The sequence below is a fragment of the Athene noctua genome, chromosome 9 (assembly GCF_965140245.1).
Source record: "Athene noctua chromosome 9, bAthNoc1.hap1.1, whole genome shotgun sequence".
NCBI lineage: Eukaryota > Metazoa > Chordata > Aves > Strigiformes > Strigidae > Athene > Athene noctua.
In genome coordinates, this window is record NC_134045.1 from 10121725 (window position 1) to 10143997 (window position 22273).

Consider the following 22273-nt stretch of genomic DNA (forward strand, 5'->3'; position numbering starts at 1 on the left):
TTAGGGTTAGGGGTAGGGTTTAGGGTTAGGGTAGGGTTAGGTTTAGTCTTACGTGAGCATTAGGGTTAGGGTTCATTTAGGGATTAGGGGTAGAGGTAGGATTAGGGTTACGGTTGGGTTTAGGGTTAGGTTTAGTCTGAAACCCACAAAGACCATCTGGAATTTGAGGTTTATCTGAAGATTATTGTTCAAGGCTGGTTATCTCAAAACCCCAAATCCTTTATATTTGTGCTGATATAGTCTTTTGTAAAGTCTGATATCGAGAGATTTCCTTTAAGCTTGTTACAGATTTGGTCTGATTAAGAACATGACAATCACTTCTGTTTTGATACATACCATTAAATACAGTACTGTCTGTGTAAGTATTTTAAGGTTAAATTTACAGATTGTTTCATTGTCATTTCTCTCAGGTTTTCTCTTTGGATGGAAGAATTCTTCTTCACATAAACATTTGTAAAGGCACCGTATTAATACTGAGATCATGAAGACTTAGAAGAACTTGTTTCCCCAATTATAGGTAAGCCTGAAACACTCAAAGGGGCATTGTAGTGATTTGACAAATGCAAATTTAACATAGAACTCAACATGTCATAAATAATTTATATTACAAGTTGATCTTATCTTTGAACAAACATCTTAGTTTTCCAAATATCTTTATACAGGTAAGGCAGCTAAATCTTCCTGTTCTGTGGGGAGAAGGCAGAGTTCCTAGTTACAACTAGGTTGACTGTGTGCGGGTGAAAAGTCCCATCTGATAAACTGATAATAAGGAACAGTGGGAAAAAGGAGCAGCCTCATGGCTGTAACTAAAGCACATTATGTCATGTATTCTGTAAGGCATTTCAATTCTTTAGTTTTCTAGGAAATGCGAAGAGACCAGTAGTACTTTGGTGAGGTCTGCTTTTTTTAAAGATGCAATTTAGTAGTTCCAGATGTGTCTAAAGCCAGTGTGAAATTGGTGGATTCAAGACGGCTGACTTGAAAACCTTAGAAGTAAACAGAATGAGCAAATCTAAGGCACTTGCATTGCATTTATAAAGATTTACGCAAGTATGTTTGGTGTTGATTGTGGCTTCTCTTATCATATCTCTCTGTTTTCATTAGAGAACAGGCTGTGACTTTGGCTTCTCGCCAGTATCTTTTGGCAGGACTGATATTGTGGAGATGGTATGGCCATCACACACATCTTCATGTATACAGCATGTGACATTTGTATGGCATGTTAGAAAAATTGTGCTGTTTGCCTGCTACAATTGATATTAGCTCAACAAAGCTGAATGTGTTCTTTGCATTTCAACATGTTGTGGTATCAGGATCCCAGTGTTTCTATATCAGTATTGTTACCTACAGATAATTACATTAAAAAAATGATTATTGTTTTTGTGACATACTACAAGGGAGGTATTTAGCAGTTCCTTAAAACTGTGGGATTACAAATAGTTTGGGTTTGCTATGTATTAGTACAAAAGGAAAAATAATCTGAGTAGCATACACACACATATTGTACACAAACATATATTTATATATAGTTCATGCAAGATACTAAATTAGGTAACTGCTGAATACTTTAGGTGATGTTTTAAATCATGAAGCTCAAGTTGCAACACTGTAGTAATTGAAGGAGAGCCGTGCAACTTTGTGATGCATTGGCTGGAATGGAACAGATCATTATTAACATGAGGCAGAATCCATACATAAAAATCAAGCAAAGGAACCTGTGTGTTTCCTAGGCATTATTGAGATGCCAATCAGAGTGCTGCATGTGTGCCTGGAATCCTAAATACTTTTCTGGATGCATTTATTCCATATCATTGGTATAAAATACCTACAAATAAATTCTAGGGCTCTCCAAAGGCTTGTAAGTATTTGCTACTGCTCACATATTTCTGAAATCTATTGTCAGTCATTTGACAAAGACTCGGTGTCAAATAACTGCCAGTTCACTAGCATTCCAGACTGTCACCTTCATTTTACTTCTTTCCTGGGAGAAGCATTCTTGCAGGGTGTTTTTTTTTTGTTTGGTTGGGTTTTTTTTTGTTTTGGTCTTTGTTTTTTTCTGGAGGCAGCAGACTACAAAATCTTGTTCCTGCCATACATTCATTTCTTGAATGCCTGTGGAAAGGGTTAAGGCTACTGCTGAGGAGACTCAAAGCTAATGCTATGCAGGGAGTATGGCACTTTCTTATGTGAAGTAAAATTAAAAATTGCAAGCTACTTTGACCATGATGCAGCTCCCCATTGGCATTTTTATTTGCTAGCAGAGCTTCATTTCAGTGCAGCTTATGCCAGCCTGAAAAGCTTGATGCAAAACTCCTTAGTGCTATAATTTCTATTTGTATAAGTTTTGTGCTTTTGAGTCAAGTCAGTTTCCATAGATGCTTTGTCCAGTGTGTCCCGTAGACATATGTTCCTTCAGGACAAATAACCAAAGTGACAAAACTGTTTTGTATAATGGTTTGGCAAAAAAGATAGAGGAGAGCAGAGCAGAGATGTTTTGCATTGGAGATGTGGTTTTCCCCGGTAAAGAAAGGATTGGTTTAATCCATTTTAAAACTACGAAAGCTATAACAAAGCATAGTATGAAACTGTAAGTATACTATATATTATGGTAATGAGAATAGAAGAATTCTGGTATGTGACATAACTACTATATCTGTATGAATATGTTTTGTATATTTTATGAGATATTTTTTTAATAGTAATTTTATAAAGTCTTTGTCAGATACTGTGACCTTGATTCATTATTCCTTGATTCTTGCGTTACATGCTGTTAGAACAATATAGACGTTGAATGATCCAGTGGTGGATCACACTCTGTTAAGGTTTTGCACAGATACCCTTTATCTGTGCTTTCTCCAAACTGAATGTTGAACTTGATGTTTTAAGAGTGACAAACATGACATATACCAGCAGAATTATATTAATATATGAAATGCATGAGTTCCTTTAGAATGCATTTTGCTTGCTCTTCAAATGGCATCAAAGCCCTGCAATGATAAGTATCTGATTTATTTTTTTTTCTTATATAGCATTTATTTGAGGTGAGAAACAAGAGACCTGTATGATTATCTGGGCCTCAGAATTGTGAGAAGAAATGTAAGTATAATTTAAATATCTAGTAGATATTTCTTAACTGTGATACTGTTGAGCACAAAACAAGCTTGATTAATATGCATCTATCTAGCCTTTTTAAGAATTGTGTATCAAAGGATAAAGCATTCACGTTTTGTACAAAGTATGAGGCTGTAGCCATATCAATATAATTATACTTCTAATCTTTCCTCTGAGTATCTCTACTTTCCTTGGTGGCTGGCATCAAACTTTTTAAAAAGAGATTATTAATATTCACATTTGAGTTTGAGAACTTTCGCCTGAAGTTCTGTGTGTGTTATCTGATAGAAGAAATAGTCTGAATGTTGGCTCTTTTCATATTTGAAGTATAAGAGTAGGACAGGATACAAAAAATAGCAATATACTGGGTGTATTTTGTGATCACTTACAATACAAATTAGAACAGACTTACTGGGTTCTATTTGGCAGAAAATGGCAACATTACGCAAGAAGGCAGATATCGTGTCTAAATATGGGCAGGGATAAATCTAGCCAAAAAACCAGTCATGTATGCAGATGTCCCTGCTGAAGTTTTTGCACCTGGGCCATTTGGTTTCCAAACTGACCTCATGACTGGCCACAATGGCTGCCTTCTCTTCAAGAGCCAAAAGAGGAAGAGGCTTAAGTGGGTCCATATGGCACACAACAATCGACAGCAAAGATGCATTGCCAACTTGGTATTGCAACTACAGTTTGTATTTCAATGTGCTGTGGAATTGGTTCACTATTCACAGAAGAGCAAGTACTGCCAGGAGCAGCTTAATCTATGAATTTATCTAATTATGTCCTAAAAGCACCGGAGAACTGCAGTATGATTTCAGATGTTGTGAGATGAAGCCAAAGTCAATTTAACCTGAACTGTGCAAATTCCAATTTGCATCCAGAATCAAGAAGTTGAAGTTCCCTTATCTATAGTGGCAAAAAAAAAAAAAAAAAAAAAAAAAAAAAGTAGTTGTACTATACTGCATCTTTTGGGTAGGAAGCAGAATAGACCATCAGTTGACTTTCAAGAGTTAAAGGAAGATGACGAAAAGTCACAAATAAGCTACTGAACATGGTTATCTGTGACCTTGAACAACTTTCTGTTGTTTTTCCTTCCTACCTTAGACTTCGTAATAGAATTTATTTTAAAGCAATGATACACATCTGAAAAGAGTAAAAGACCTTTGATATAATTGCCATGAAGCTAGAAAATTAAATGATATTACTGTAAAATCCTTGTAATCGCCCAGGCAATAACTTGACTGTGTTTGAGTGCTATAGCTCTGTTTGTTCAGTAGTTGTTCATTATGTAGTTTTATTGGTTATTTTTCCATATTATCATCTGTTGGTAGAGGGTACTTAACTATTTATGAGTATCTCCAAGGGTGAAGTTTGCTATTTCCTGGCTGGAATTATAAGTGAGAGTAGAGTAATGGTACTGGGTAGTGTGACAGCTGTGTGTATTTGTTCCATGATGATATCTAGAAAAATATTTATGTGAGTCATTCTTTCTACCTGAAGACAGCCATGTAGTTTGAGTAGGAGATTTCCTTGTGACTGTGGTATTCTTGTTGACTAATATGAACCAAGCATTTACATTTGATGACTCAAGTAGAGACCTTGTCCCTAAGGTTATACTTTAACCAAATCTCATTAGGGTTAAAAAATTTGAGGAATTTCTTTAGTCAGTGTATCTCTGGACATACTGGTTCTACTTAGAAATGCTGTAGTAGGATCTGAAGTGGAAGATATGATACTGAAAGAGTCACTAAAAATATATAGGAGATGATGTGAAGATAGTCTTCCATCAGGTTTTACTGGGCTCAGAGTTGAGCCTAAAAAAAATGGCAGTAGTTGAAAATTTTTTAATTGCTGTAGCTGACTAAGTAGTATTCATTCAGTGATTCATTTTTTTTTCTAATGTAGGAAACTATTCCCATCCCATTTTTCAGAGGATGGGTCGCTACTACTTAGTTTGTGTAGCTCCTCTTGTTTTTTACCTGCCTGTGACTGCCATAAGCTCACATTCAAATTTGTCACCTTGTCCCAAAGATATTTTAGCATTCACCCTTTTGCATCTTTATACAGAAAAATGTTACTTCCAGAGATCTACACTCCCCTTTTTACAGAGCTGCTGCAAAGAACAGATTTTTAAATAATCTTATCACAAAGCTCATGCAGTTATGCAGATGACATCCTGATCAGGAATGGAAAACCTAGACTCACAGGATTTTTACAAGTTTAATAGTGTTCATCCTACCATCAAATTCTCTCTGAAATGCTCTCCTAAGCACTCTGTAAAAGTCTTTAAAAAATAAAATAAAATCTAATAGCCTACAAACTACAGTATGTAGAAGGAATCTCTGTAAAAACAGCTGTCAATCCAAACACACCAAAGCATTTTGAATATACAACCAAGTCATCAGACATCACTGCATGTGCCACAGAGTGCTTATACCTATCTGATTCATACTAAGACTTTTATTCAACAAGGCTATTCTCCCAGGGAAACCAAATATATTTTCAAAAGACCAACTAAGTTTCTGTAAGGAATTGCTTCAATCCAGTAAGAAACTCTACTGATTATGTACATCTCATTGTAACATACAGTTTAGGAACTCACATGGAAAAAAAAAAACCAACAAACAATTATTTTTATCTTTACAAAATTTATATTATATAAAAATTTATATTAGCAAAACTTCACCCCTCACATAACATCCTCATCTAGTCTTTAGCCAGGCACACTCTTGTTCAGGTCATAATGAGAAATAAATTCCCTGCAGTCTAAAATTTACCAACCGAATGGTTCTAAAAACAGACCTGAGCAGAATAATAAAGATGGTTGACACATTCCACTGTGCCCACAGTAAGTAGCCTCTGCCAGCACAAAACCATGAAAATCCCTGAAACATTATATACTTTTTTCATTGTCTAAACCTCCCCAATGATATTAAACAATCACTACACACCAGAATGATCTAACACAGCTAATCAGATGTATATAGAAGTGCAGAATATCCATTTACTTGTTCAAAAAATTGCTTACAAACTAGTCACTTCTCCTCTGATCTTTAGTTTTCAGGCAGTCACCAAACAAAATACTTCCTAAAGATGATAATGAGAAGAAAAGCTCTTAATTTGAGCTAATAAGAAAACCCAGAAGCGCAGAAATACTCATTTAAGAACTAATCTCATCATGTTTCACAGATGGTAAACATTACTTTTCTTCCTCCTTATTCTAGAGGAAGCCACTTTATAACCTGTCCTTTCATGCAACCCTTCCTGTCCAAATAATAATTTCTCTGCCACAAGGATCTTCCATGTTTTCCTGTCAGAGACTTTTTTTTTTTTTAAACTATTAATTATCTAATGAAACTCTAAGCATTTACTCTTCTCTAAAACTAAGATGCTTTCTTCTCTATGGCCTCTAGCACTGTGGAAACTTGGAAGACTCTTCTTTTCTGTTCTCAGTGGCAGCGCTAGAAAGAGATGATGTTTCCATACCTCTTCAGAGTCCTTTTATCTGACATGAGGATGCCATGTTGAAAAATAGAGTCAGACTGTAGAAAGGGAGGTAATGCCCAAAATCGAATGCTTTGTATTCAGGAGTAAATGAAGGTGTATCCCATGAAGACAATCCATTCAGCAGTGCACAACCGATGCAGAAAGCTGAGAGAGCGATTCTGTAGTATTGATTCAGCATCTAAAAGAGAGCAAAGGAACAAATGTGGGCTACAGGAATTTGACCTTGTATTAGATTCCACTGAGGAGCATGTCATATTTCAGTCTCCTCTGAAGAACAACTGTAAGAAAGTCATTTGACCTTGATGGCAAACTTTCTTAGCATTTGTCCTCCAGCAGCCTACAGCAAAGGCCCCATCATCATGTAGGTGAAAAGAGAAATTATAATGAACAATATGGGATCCACAACTGAATTCCACAAAAATATGTTGATTTTCTGAGAACTACTATTTTGAGTAAGCATAGGAAGGTTGTATAGTGTTATCTTCACTGGTTTGTGAGTTTGCGGTGAATGGTTTTCTCTCTCTTTTTGTAGTTTCAGCACAATGTGACACAGACAATGGTTCTTTTGTCTGCCTTGAATGAGGAGTGTGGGTTAGGTGGAGGAGGAGTGAGGTTTACCCGTTTGTAAGCAGCGTAGGGAAGGTCTAAGTGTTTTCTACTTATGAATACTAGGTGAAGGTGGTTTATTCAGCTAGCACCTACCACAAGAACATCACGATCTCAAGCAAGTATAGCATGGCTCTTTTACGATCAGCACTAGAGAGAGTACTATGGCCCTAGAAACTGTTTTCTTGAAATTCTATATTGCAATACTTGCCACACCTGCTACAATACTTTCTTAATATAAAATAGATCTTAAAATTCACTTTCTGGTTTTATTTATTATTGAAAACTCTTATATGCAAAATTTGAATGTCACTTGGATATGAAGTTCATATATCTAAGACTTTCCTTTATTTGATTATTGCGGTCTTTCAAATGACCCTTGTATATTGCTTATGAATTCAACATCTAACTTAGGCTTTTTTGATCCTTTAGGAAATGACATTAACCTTACTGAAAACAAAACCAATTGTTTTATATTATGTACCACTTTTACTGTAAAAGCTGTTGAGCAAGCAAGAAAGGAGTATCTCAACAGTGCTCACTATTCTCTGCAATATTTTAACACCAGTAAATAAATGAAATAAAAATAGCTATGCTGGGTTAAATTACAAGCTCTTGAGTGGGCAACTTTATCTTTCCGGTCCTGTAAATGCCATGATTCAGAAGTGAGAGCTTCATTGTTTAGCAGAAGAATGCACTTTTCCAATTGGCTTCACAAAGTTTTATACAGCTCCAGCAGCTAATTTAGTTGTGTATCTGAAGTTTTGTCTGTCATGTATTGCTGAAACAAGACCAAGACTCCTTAAACATCTCAGACTTTATATCTCTGTGAACATGTAGACTGTACCTCGGTATACAACTTCAAGCACTAAAAAAAATAAATTCCAGTCTACCAGCTACTTGTCATGCATTCATTATATGAATTAGAATTTGATGTGAAAAAAGGTAGTTGCAGAAGAAAGAGAAAATTAAGTGTTAAGAAAATATTTACTTACATCCCTTTATTAGAAGAAAGAAATGCTGTTTTGAAGTCACAGATTTACAATTTTCCTGTGATAATTTTTCTCTTGTGTTAAAATGTCAAATATAAGGTTATTTTATGACATTTTCTTTAGTAACTTCAAAATATCAATTTGCCAGAACTTATTAACCTTGAAATATGTCTAGTGTAAAATGTATAGAGTACCATAATATTATGCAAATTGTCATCGTGGTTTAAAAAAAAGCCAATATTAAATGATCTCTTCATTTTAAATTTGCTCAAATGACAAGATCAGTGTCAATAAATGAGCAGTATTTGTCAGTTACTTGGGAGCATGTAAACTTAAAGGAGATGCAGACACATTGTAGTAATAGTATTTTTAGCATGGCTAAACATAGCAATTGTAGATGTTAGTGGCATGCCTAGGCTAAAGACTTCTGACAACTTATCACTCATGACAGTGGCCTGCTGAGTGATTAAAGGATGTCTGAGGAGACTTTGTGTGGCGTTCCATGTATTTTGTAGAGATTGTCTGTTCACCTGCATTTCCCTACTGTTTGAATGAGCCTGATGTAACTGCTGAACAGGGCACAGGGAGAAGCATAGTAGGTACTCTCTGAGTATGCCAAGCAAATTAAGAGTCTCAAAGGGCTTGGGAGAGCTGTCCCAGAGAATCATGACCAATAAGGTTGAAACAAAGGGAGGTCTGTCAAAATTTTAGGTGGATCAGGAATGCTCTGTGGCATTTCCAATTTGAAATGGCAGTTGGGAAGGGTTTAGGACAGTTATACTCCAGCACCTTAGAAAGATTCTTTATTTTGGAAGTATGTGTTTGTTGTCTGTGTTTAGAGGTAGTCTGTTTATAAATGGAGAAAATGATAGTACGCCTCAGCAGTAAGGGTTATGTAGGTGATAATTAAAAAGAAACATCTGTTAGAAATTATAAAGGCAAGTCTTTACCATAAAAGCAATAAGCTAATATATACTGGAGGAAAGAACTTGAATCCATGAGGGAAATTACAGTCTGAGTCTTACAGAACCCAAAAACCTTTCAGACTGGGACTGGTTCAGATGCTAAACAGCTATGCAAATACCATGGACAGTCATAGAAGATACAATTATATGTGACAACTGCTCTTATTGTGCAGAGATCCATACCCAAATCTATTCACACTTATTCGTGGTTCAGAAGTTTCAATAGCTTTATGTGCTTTTTATTCTTTTTGTTGACAGTAGTGAGGCGGTGAATGCTGTAAAATATTTTGATAATACATTTATTTTACTAGATTAAAAAAAACAAAACAAACAGGCTCATGGTATGTTCTGTAAAGTCTCAGTTCAACTCTTTCTGCCCCTTTATGAGCTTTGTCCATTGTTACTCTGGTAGTACCATACTGACCTTTTCTTGGCCCATCTGGTACGCTTTTTGAATGAATGTTGCTGCTGACAATGCCTCAGTTCAAGCTGATGCTGGAGTGCAATTTAGTCATTGTTCACCAATGATTAATCAAGAAGAGATTTCATAATGAAGTCAGCATTAAAATGTATGGGCATGTGGCAAATCAGATTGAATGGCAATATCTCAGAATATATAGCATCATATTGTTAGGTTTCTTTTGTCGTTTTCACTCTCCTGGGGACCTGAGTATAGACTGTGATATGCTGAGAGCCCTGTTTATTTTACATTTTAAATGATTAGTGGAAGATTAAACTTTCATGCTAACTGAAAAATATAATGAAAATACTAAATTCTGGGCTCCCTATCTAAATATTATTAGCTTTTACATGATGTTTTTGGTTCTCTTGTTCTTGCTGACTCACAGTCCATAACCTTTCTTTGTTAATGTATTTTAGTTTCCTGTTCAGTATCTCTAGACAAAAAGGCATTGTGATATTGTAGTGGAGAGAAGGAGAAAAAATAGCCTAAAAAGAGAAAATAATGGAGAAGAACTATTTTTACATACTTTCATTAAATATAAACACAATTAAGAATAGCTACTAGTGGATGAGGAGATGAATTACATTAAAAATGGCTGTAATTTTTGAATCACAGAAGGGAAGTTATAACTAAAACTGGTTGACATTAGGTAAAAGTGTGCCTGTACACATGTGCACTGTAGCTTGTACCTGATGCTGTCCTGCATTAAGGACTCAGGTCAAGCTCACTTACCATGAATTGACAGATAAACTTGTAAATTCCAGGGTGGAGGAAACTAAACTTGGGGATATGTGTATTTTATATACATCCTTGCCTTCTTCCTTTCCAAATGTTTAAAGTCACTCTCAGGCTGGTCTCATGAAAAATTTTGTAATAGGACTATTGCTTAAGCAAATGGTGATGCAGGGTTTCCAAAGTAGCGGTATCCCTGATAAACAACAGCAGCTGGCGTTTCTAAGAGACTACCCATTTTTAATCTCCAAGAAGCAAATGACTTGTGGTTGTATATGTCTGATAATTCAGGCAAAGGATTCATACAGATAGTGAGGAAGGGGAAAGTGAAAAGAAGCACTGAAAGAAAAAAGGAGATGATGCTATGCTGTGTAAAGAAGGGAAATACAGTATGGAATACATAGTTAAATGTTCCATATACTTTGGGGAATACTTCTAGGGGGGTTATGTATAATGCTTTATCATTTAACAAAAAGTTGTGAGAACTTGCCTATCCATTGTCTAGGAGATGCGATTGATTTAATCATCATCAGAAGTCAGTTAAGGACAAAACCAGAAACCAAGTAACATGTTTCATCTTGAGTTTGAAAAAATGGTTAGAATTCTGTCTTCAACAATTATTTTTTTTTTTGAAAAAGGGAAAACAAAAAGTTCACTAGAGGAGCTATTGTCATTGTCATCTGACTGCCACTGGAAAATTATCCTGCAAGAGAATGTGTCTAGGAAAAAGTACAAGAGGCTTGCATTTGATAGAATACTTGTCTTTACAGCAAAACATCACTAGTTCTGTAGTTTCTTACAACTGATGATTGCAAATGCAAACCCTGTTATGAGTAGATGGATCTGCACTTGGGGAAAAAAAAATAAAGTTTCTTCTTTCCCTTCTGTTGTAGACAAGATTGTTATTAATAGACTGATGGGAGGCACCTGAATCTTTTTTTAGTTGTCTAGTGGATGTATAGCCAGATTTTAAAAAAACCCAACAAAACAATATACTTTCCTGGTATCATTTCAAGGAGTAGGTGGAGCTTTTGGAAAGTATCGATCTTTAAAGCAGCATGTATTTTGGCATTTTTTTATTCAAGGAGGGCCAAGAGATTTAACTATTTCAGGGAGTGACCAAGACACAATATATACTATGCTTTGGGGTCTCCATTAGTTTTTTTTCATATTATAGCCATCTATTGACTTTCACTAAAACGTTCCTAAACTTGCCACTGTAAGACATCTGCCAAACATTTAATCGTTACAAAAAAAAAATTAAAAATCCATACAGTGTATAGATCCCAAACCCAATGCAATCTGAATTTAAGTTAACAATATATCTTATTCCAAGAAATATTCTTCATTAAATACATCATGAAAGACTTGGTTGTTGGGTATGAGATCCCCATCTTCTTTAATATGCAGTAAACCTGACATGTTTTATTCAACGAGTCAGATCAGTGAGTATATTCAGACTATAAATTTGTACATTATGTACAGATAAAAAACATACAATGCCAAGAAACTGGCAAAGAAATTTCCAGTTGAATTTTTTTTGTTTGGGTTTATAAAAATAACTGTGGTGCATCAATTACTCCCTATTGCCATGGATACAAGTGATACTTTATTATATAACTGTACAGCTGTGCTCAATTCTAATATGAAAAAGACTTTTTCATCTTTCTATTTCATACTTACTGAACTGAGATAATAACATCTCCTTTTACCTATGAATGTATTCAATTTCTTTACCATTCTCTAAAGTATTATTGATTAGAATTTCATTAAGGCATTTATCATAAAGTCTATAGTAAATGCTTCTGTTTTACTGCAAGGATGCTATGAATGAAGGTCATTCTGTTATATACTACACATGCAACAAAGGTATATACCAGAAGTGTTCTATTAAGGTTAAAAAGTCAAGCATTCAAAACTTAGGTTATCCAAATTCAGCCTATATTGTTCATATTTGTTGTGATGCAGTCTTCAATCACATAACTGTTTGCTATACCTTATTTATTTCAGACTTTTCTAACAAACAATAATTCTGACCCAGAAAAGTTATAATTCTGATTATAAATATAATTCTGATTGGCTTTTCTGTAGCAGTTAACACTGTTGTGTGGAAACCTATATGCACATGATTTCTCATTTTATGCACGTTTCCTCTCAGCAGCTCTGGGTAGCAATATTCCCATTTTATAGCCAGGGATCTAAAACTTTGAGAGATCCCTATTGCAAGATTGATACTTTAGTGGACTGTAGAATTGGAGCTCTCCATGACCTGATTTTTCCTAGTACTTGACCTTGTATGGTATTTGAACTGTTCAGAGCATTGTTCTTGCACACCTGGCTCAAGGAGTGAGCTCATGCTGGGAACTGAGTCTCTGACATTGAGGAGCATGCAGGTAGCAACTTCCTCTGGGAAATTTCTTAGAAGAACCTTGCTATTTACGTAGTTACTTAAAGGTCTGTTTGGCAAAAGCAGGACAGCATAGTTCTTACTGAGTTACCTCCCTACTGCTTCAACTCTTGCATCCCTTCACTCTTACTACCATTTTATCTTGGACTCCATGTTCATCAACATCCCCATCGTTTCTAATATGTGACTGTTAAAACTTTCATACCTGATCTATGCATCTCACCCATGTGACAAATTTCAGCTGTATTAGAGTATGTACCAGCTGTTATCTCTTGGCTATGTTAGCTATAAATTTCTGGGGATACTGTCAGAATTAGAATACTAAAGGAAACTAAGTATTTTATATCACACAGACATTTTTGCATTCCTTTTAGAAAAGTAGAAATAAGTAAAAATACTTTTAATATTTTTGGTGTTACATATAGAAACGTGCTTTTTCATTTGTACAGGACATTCAGTAATAGTGCAAATAATACTGGTGAGAATGCAGAGGTACTCACGTATGCAAGAGATAAAGTTTAGGCTTATGGCTGCTGTGGCAGAGGGAAGAAAAAGTTTTGGGAGCAAAGCCATAATGGCAAACAGAATTTAGGGACCTATGCCCGACTATAGTTTGGGGAAAAGTACTGCCACAGAATAAATTTCACACAATTTTTACCAACATCATTAGTCTCAGTTTTGACATGTTTTTCTGTATGTTGGCTTGTTACATAATGAGCATAGAAGGTGGACAGAGAATTTTTCTAGACAGCAATGTAATTTTTTAATAGTAGAAAAGGGAAAAAACTCAATTTTAATGGCCACATGCTGCTCACATGCCAAAAAGTAAATGATCCAACATGTTCCAATGAATTTGAACATTCTGGAATCTTCTTTATTTTAGGAAAATCAGAGAAACATAGTATTGGTAGGAGTTAGGGTGTGGCCAGCAGGACTAGGGATGTGATTGTCCCCCTGTACTTGGCATTGGTGAGGCTGCACCTCAAATACTGTGTTCAGTTTTGGGCCCCTCACTACAAGCAAGACATTGAGGTGCTGGAGCATATCCAAAGAAGGGCAACAGAGCTGGTGAAGGGTCTAGAGAACAAGTCTTATGAGGAGCAGCTGAAGGAACTGGGGTTGTTTAGCCTGGGGAAAAGAAGTTAAGGGAGACCTCATCTTGGTCTCTTCTCCCAAGTAACAAGTGATAGTACAAGAGGAAAAGGCCTCAAGTTGCACTAGGGGAAGTTTAGATTGGATATTAGGAAAAAATTTTTCACCAAAACGGTCATCGAGCACTAGAGCAGGCTGCCCAGGGAAGTTGTTGAGTCACCATACCTGGAGGTATTGAAAAGATGTGTAGATGTGGTGCTCAGGGCCATGGTTTAGTGGTGAGCTTGGCAGTGCTGGACTCGGTGATCTTAAAGGTCTTTCCAACCTAAATGATTCTATGATTCGGTGCTCAGTAAGTAAGTCTAAGTTTCCTTTTTTTTTTAGATTGCATAAGAACAGATCACAGAAAACCATCAAAATATGCAAATATTTGCAGCTATTAACACCTGTAGATAAATGTACTGTTAAATCGATTATCTCAGTATGGCTATAAGCCAGTTCTTTACAAATACAGAGGTAGGTAATAAATTTTGTCAGTTTGAATGGTTTATTGCCTAATGTAGGCACCTTCTCCTTTTCTTGGGTGGCACTGCCACAAATGACGTAATGAAAGAAATGAAACTTGTGGAGACCTGGTTTAATAACTCTATTTATGCTTCCGTCCAAGCACTAGAGGTTCTGTGGAGAGTGTTATCTGTATATGCATACACACATATGTATTCACACACAAACACACGTACGTGTGTATACATACTTAATGGCTGCAGTAGCCCTATGGGGACAATCAATTTAGGGCAGTAAAGGTGCTGCTCTAAGTTGCACTCAGGTGTGAAACTGCTCCAGTCCAGAAAAAAAGAAATAGAACAGTGGCATAAAACAGCTTTTACCTCATCCTAAGCATCAGTACAGACAGCTGCGACCTTTCTATCTGAAGAGGGCTTTTTCCTGGAAGATTCTACTATCAGCTAGAGAGAAGTTGGGATATACAAGGCCTCATGAAACTTGAGTTTAGAGCAGACTTCATCCAGAGGACATTACAGCCAAGAGTTTATACTGAAGGAATAATGGGCCTTTACAGGATGTTTTTATTTCTTTTTTTTTTTCTTTTTTTTTTTCTTTTTTTTTTTTTTTTTTTAGTTATGACAAGTTACATGCCTGGTTGGGATCTTCTTCATGGATGTCAGTTTATGCCTTCATACATCATAAGAAATAATTACAAATACCCCATGTCTTTATGTTAATGTGTCTGTGTTGCAGCAGAGCTCAGTTAGAGACTTTAATTACAGAACTTGGTTTTCAGTTATTAATTCTTTTCCCTGAACTGCCCGGCTTTGTAGGGAGAAGGTTCCTGGAGTGAGTATTCTGCCTCAGGTTGTCCTGGTGAGTGTTGCTACAGTCCCATTACTTTTTACGTTGGATCAGGAGACCTCTTAATACCACTGTTAGCGAGGAATTGTACTGCATTAGGAAAAATTCTAATTTCCTTTTTTCCTCATACAAATCTGTCTTGCCTATTGTGTACCTAATTTAGGACTCGGTTTTCATTTCAAGGGCCTGATCTTTAAACTATAACTTAACTAACAGTGAACTTTAATGTTCCTGAGATCCTTTAGGTTTCACGATTTCCTTACTTTGAAGTTGACTGACAGCTGAAGACCAATTACCCCAATGCACCTGAAGGGTCTAAAGCCATGAATAATTGTTCTTCAAATGTCCCGTTATTAGAAAGGATCACAAACAAAAAACAAGGGTTAAGTTGAAGCCATGTCTTAAGGCACATGTACTGGATCTAGGAGTTGTTTTAAGCATGTAACAGTTTGCTGCAATTAGAAACAAGCATTATCACTTCAATTAGCCCTGGGCATAATCTTTCCTCTCCTATTTAGATCATATATCAGCACCAGTAGTTCATGTTGTACTTGTAAGTAGTATACATCAAGTCTATTCCACTGTTCCATTTTTTCCAGCTTAATGCCTATTTGACACCCTATTTAAAATGCATTTCATTTTACACAAAATAATTATTCATGTATTAATTGTGCACTCATCTTTCCTTCGGTGCTCTTTGTTATCTGATTGTATTGAATACAAGTCTGTATGTTACTGACTTCCAATCCTGTTACATACTAAACAGAGCCATTATGAATCCTGTTTATAATGGTGCCATTAAAAATGATGTGCTGTCAAGAATATCTTATAATGATGGTAGAGAATGTGTGTTTTCAAAGATATTTAATGACTATATGGTTTTAAAACTGCAATGGAATACTTTTAATGGATTCCAATATAATAAATCAATCAAATCTTGCCTGACTTAGTTACATTATATCCATGCTAACTCTGTTTTGTGAAAAACTGCGCAGTTAGCTCTGGAATATTTTTTGCCCCTCCTAGCCTTTGGGCATTGTTCAGGTTTAGATTTTATCTGAGCATTTATCTGAAAGATTGTTTTCCAGATGATGTTTTTTCTACCAGATTTGTTACATGGTTAAATAGGTAAAATGCAAAACATTTATGATGTGCAATTTTAATTCTAAGTGATAAACAACATTAGAAAACCTATGAGCTCTCTTAAATGGAGAACTTAACATATTCCTAATGGGTGAGATACTGCCAGTAGTTATTAGTACTTTAGGTGATTCCCAATGCAACAGAAGTGCTGCAATTGCATGGAACACAGAACAAGAACAAGGGGGAATCTATACCTTTGTTGCAACCAGCAAAGAAACACCGACTCTGGAAGATAATCTGGGGATGGAGAAACCTAGGTGGGTCCATGATTGTGGGATTTAAAAGCACTGAAGACATGATATCCAAGACTGCTGTTCCATCCCAAAGATACTTCTGGAGGCTTTCTGACCTAACTGGTTACTTTTGACATTTGCATAATGAGACAGAGTATGACAGAAGTTTTTTCTCTCCCCTACTTCTTCCAGACATTGATAGCCGAAGGAGAGTGGCCGTCATGCAACAGGACATATGATAAAATATCATAATTTTTATTATGGGAGTGACTAGTGGAATACTTAGTTTTCCAAGTCTCTCATTAGAATTATTTTTTTATACTGTCAATAGGGTCTGTTCTTTGGCAGTCTGGCTGCAAACTTTCAACAGCATTGGGATTTCAGTTTGGTGTAACATCACAGGTCCTATGGGTTTAGATTGTTTCTTTTCCTATTTTCTTGGTAGTCTCCTGACACAGAGTCCATTCATCTGGGTTTTATTGTGTGAAGAGAATTTAGGAGTAACGAAAATAATCTCAAGATGCATTATCTCCCTTCTGGCTTTACTACTCCCTGAGAAATAAAAATGCAAGTGATCCTTTTTATTTGTTGGTTTGTTTGATTGTTTTAGTGAGTTGCAGGTTAAAAATCAGTTATTTTCTTTATAGGCATTTATATGGAACGTTTTTACCAAAGTATCTCAGCAGTTGACAGATACAAATGAATTTTCATAGTGTGGGAACAGTGTATATATATATAAATAAAATTTATCCCTTTTTGTAATCTTTTGCAAAAAAACAGGTGAATGAGAAGGCACCTAGACTGCGTTTAGACATATGATCTGATTCTTAGGTATTTAGGTATGGTACAAATGACCTATTGGAAGAAACCCACTGCTGCTGTATCTGCTGTAGCCAGGCCTGGTGTTTTCATTGTCACTAAGGCTCTTTTAGGAGAAGGGAGATGAAGTAATTAAATGTTCCATATCTATTCCACCAACACTAGCATGGGGAGAATTATTTAAGAAATGAATTGGAGAATGATATGGGCTTCTTATCAACAGCTGTCTGCTTCATGATGCATTGATAGAAAACCTGTCTCAAATATATCGTCAGTGGGAAGTAGTGTATGTTTATGGTATTCCAGAGTTCAGTTCTGTAACACAAAATTCTGTACCATCAGGTTATTTTTTTGTTGCTGAATGACAGCAACAGTATTGTTCCTTTCCCAGATATGTTCAGACTGCCAACATAACATTGTTATATGTTGTTCAGATAAGGCTAGTTTTTCCTGAAGGCAAAAAGCATACAGAGCCCTAATCAGGTAGTAAGAAAATAAAGAACCCTAAACCAAGTCTGAATATTCAGTACTTTAAAAGGAAGAATACAAAATTGTTACTCTCAGTATCTACTGTTGTTTAGATTTCTTATATATTTCATTCAAAAAAACATTTAAGCAGACTGTTTTCTCAAAAGTTCTCTTCACATTCTCCAGTGGAATCAGTGACTTAAATATAGAGTATGGTTAGGTCCCTGATGAAAAGAAAAGAGCTTTTAGAGCCACAAGCCTATAACTTTAGAAATTTTCTTGTAGCTTTTTTTTTTTTTTTTTTTTAATAAAGGAAAACATGCTTTTGAAGCTTCCCAAAAGTGAAACTTTTTTATTTTCTATACTGTTAGCTCTATAAATTTTCAAGGTGTATCATATTAGGGTGTGATTCGTCTCAGGGAGCCTAACTGAAATAATTCAGTATTTTTAGTAGGACAATCCACTGAAGAGAGAAAATTTGTTAAAATTTGCTGGCAAGAGCAAGATTTGGCCATATAGCTGAATAGACAAGATAAAAATTAAGCAATGTGTACATATTCACCATTTAATTAAATAAGAGCAAGCTAATGCTGCTTTAATTTGTTTTTCTAAATTTATTTTCACTTTTATCTAAGGATAGCAATTCTCCATCTGAACTGAAGAATGATTTCTAGATCATAAACTTTTCTCTCTACTTTGTAGCAATTTATCATACTGAAAATCAATTTAAAGCTAAAGAGAGTTTGACAAAATATAGAGTACTTTATTATTCTACATCACTGTTTTAAGATTAATGTAATTCTGTTGGGAATTTAGAAGGAAGCTGAGGAAAGGAGGTGCATCTCTATTATTATGTCCCTTCTTTCTGTCGCTTACTTCTGAGACATGCTGTGTTCACCTATCCTGGATATACTTGTGCCCTTTTTCCTGGAGGTCACCAGTATTAAAGCTTCTCCCAGAACAATTAATTGTGTCATTGTTCTCAAACTCTCATCTGGAGTGAAGTGAGTTTAGCAGAGACATATTAGTCTAATCCATTTTTGACTGAACCAGAGTTAGGTATGAATATGTGAATTAATATTCTGGACCAGCTAAGAAGGTAGGAACCTTTTAAATTGGAACAGTATGTGTGAACAGCTGCAGGTATTTATCACTTGATTGTCATCTATTTTTTTTCCATTTACAGGATGAGACACAGGTTGTTGACTGGAGTATAAGCTACAGTATTTCATTGCAGAAGTCGTGTTATGATTATACACGTCCCATAAATGCACTGTAGTTAATGACAGTCATGCACTCTGACCCATATGTTTTTTTTCTTGCTTTGTCTAAAAAAAAAAAAATCTAATTACAAAACCACATTAAATATCATGCAAAATAATAGATTAGAAACCAAATTAACATTAGGCTATTAGCCTAAAGCTACTAATACAGTGGCTGAACTTTGCAAAAGGATTTTAATAGAGCTTTGACTGCCTCTATCATGGATCTTTTACATTAAATTTACATTAAACACATTATTAAGCAAAGCAATAATCCTGTGACATAATTCTGATTAATAATGTGATGTATTGCGCAATGAACTTGGAGGGAAAGTTCATTCTTTTTGTTTTGATTATTATTTAAGGAGACAAATCAGGTTCATATATTTGTGGCATTCTCCATTTAGCCACAACTATGACCCTGACTTGGGATGCACAAATTGTTTTGGCTGGTATGTTAAAAAAAGAAAAATCATTATAGAATCTTCCAATATTTAAAATGATATCTCATTAAAAATCTTACACTTGTCAGTGTAACAATATTATATTCAGAATACCACCTTGTATAATTTCTTGTTGGTGTGTCTTCAACAATAGTAGAAGCCACACATATGAAAGGCCAGATTTTCAAAGGACCCCAACACCTGATACCTTCCCTAAATAAGCCTTGAAAAGGATTTTAACACAGATAACAAAGATGTGGCAGACCTTTTGCCATACAACATTTCATTTCAGATATGCACAAAATATCTATTTGTAAGTAGAGCATTGCTCATTAGTCTCATGATAGGAACAATGGACAAATGTTTTTCAGTGTGCTAGGTTAAGTTTGGAAATGTATATTCTTTGGTAGTAATTAATCAATATTTAAAATTAATCTAGTTTTATGCAATTGTAAGTAAAAGCCATCATGGTACAAGAATTCTTTTTCAGAAAGTATACATTGAATGGATTTTAAAAGGTCAAGAAACACTGACCTGTACAATAATAGTGTGGTAGTTTGGTGCCTCCTAATGAGATACACAAACAGCCACTAAACATTGCAGGAAATGGCCTACTGAAAGGAGGGTTCATAAATTTCAGCCTTCTGGGTTTAAGATGACTCTCTGCAAGTCAGATACAATCACCTAGAGACAGATATATGGCTTAAAACACTTGTTTGATAGTAGGTACCGAAGTCTTTGAAAGATAAAGCATGGCCAAGGTTGTTGGTACTCCTGCAGATGTATGTTAGGAAGCTGAGAACCCACTTTCATGTTAGGGACTCCCAAAGGAGATGACAGGATGAATCTGCAGGCTAGTAGAACTGTTCCAAAGCTGCCAAGATGGCAGTAATTCTGCCTGTGCACAAACCAAACTTCAGGCTGGGGAATTTAGTGGATGGAAATAGAGCATCTTTGAGATGTTAGCAGCTGAAGGGGTTAAACAAGGCTTTTTAGAACCCCTGTCTTAGATGTAAATGCCTAAATTTCATTTAGCTCTTGTCCAGATCTGGGCCTGATACAGTATGATGAAATAGGTCACATACATATCAAAGATATGTATCACCAGAGGGCAGTGCTAAACTGGGAAGTAAAATTTTATTTTGATGTGTAATTCATGTGTATGAAAAAAACCTGCTTTTTTTTCTGCCTCAAATATTACTATTTAAAAATATATTTATTTTATTGAAACTAGTGTATGTCTGGTTTTAGAAGCAAGGAGAAACATGATGCTTTTATTTGGAGTGAGGAAAAGAACTGTAAAACATTGCTTGTTGGGAGTTCAGAAAAGGGATTTTACTCCTAATTGCTCAGACCCTGAAAGATATTTTGTTAGTGTTTCTCCTCAAGACCATGGCAAGATTCAAAAATAAATTATCTGACAAATTATTTGACACATTCTATGCCTAACCTCCTCAGAACACCAGTTTTTCTCTTTTAGGTGACCAGAAAAGGCATGCTCTGTACCCAGTCTGTGCTCCTCATCTGGGGAAATAACAGTCTTGCTTTAGAAGCTATGGCCTGTGTCACGTATAGAGGCATGGCACACAAAGAGTTACTGTAATTTGCATAAAAATGCCACTAAAGTGCAAACGCTGCTTCATTAATATGAATGAAGTTCACAGGATATTTACAAATTACACAAAGCCCCCCATTTAAAAATATATATATTTGATGCAAGTCACACACAGTGTGTATGTGAAGCAGTTTCTGATACTGGCATAACATGGTGAGACAATAAGTAAATATAATGGTTGTCTTCATCTTCATTGACACAGGAACTTAGATTGGGTACTGACAGAAACAGATGTAGCAGTGGATATTAGTTGAAATGAACTCCGGTATAGTATATCATGGTAATAGGCTTTGTCAATATAAAGCATGCTGTAAAAGCAGGGACTTAAATCTGCATGAAGAAATGGAAAAAAGGGTCAGATTGAAAAAGACGTGTCTGTGGTGGTGATATGAGGCTTCTGCTTTTCCAGGAAGTGTGATGCACTGTGCACAGGAAATGATGAGTGTATGAAGCATTAAAAGTATTTTATTGATGAGAGACTAGTTTCTTGTTGGTCTGTGATAATGAGAAGGATGATGTGTCTGTGGAAATAATAGGAATCAAAACTGTGGTCTAGTACACAGTAAAAGCATGTAAAATTATGTCAGGCATTAAGACTTACTCATAATACAGCATATACAAGCAAATCTATAGAGGCTTATGCACAAAAAATGATGCTTATCTTTTTTTCACACTTGTGAATCACCCACATGAGAGTGTATTTTGTCATGAGCTAAATGAAATATAAAATCTCTCTCTGGATATTATGCATTAATCATTAATTTTTATGTTGTGAAAAATACAGTATCTACAGCTAAGTTGGAAAATGAATTACATCAACTTCACTTAGAGCTTAAAGGCATTTATTTTAAAATACAACAATATAATTCAAGAACACAGTGCTCTGGTATCATAGCTATTTAACTTCATAGCAATGAGCTCATCTTTTCATGAAGAATTAAATTCCTAACCAATCCCACAGATGAAAAAAATATCATGAGGACTAGGCCATTTTTTACACTTTAATTACTATCATAAACCTAAATATCAAACTATAATTTTATA

The 22273-nt window shown here is 35.5% G+C and overlaps 1 long non-coding RNA gene across 1 annotated transcript in view; it reads left to right on the plus strand.

Moving 5' to 3' along the window:
• LOC141963784 (uncharacterized) overlaps window positions 1-22273 on the plus strand; it is a 64670-nt gene that overhangs the window by 37998 nt on the left and 4399 nt on the right. Inside the window, exons 2-3 of the long non-coding RNA XR_012634203.1 lie at window positions 411-517; window positions 3030-3096. This is a non-coding gene — a long non-coding RNA (uncharacterized LOC141963784). The remainder of the gene's footprint in view (window positions 1-410; window positions 518-3029; window positions 3097-22273) is intronic.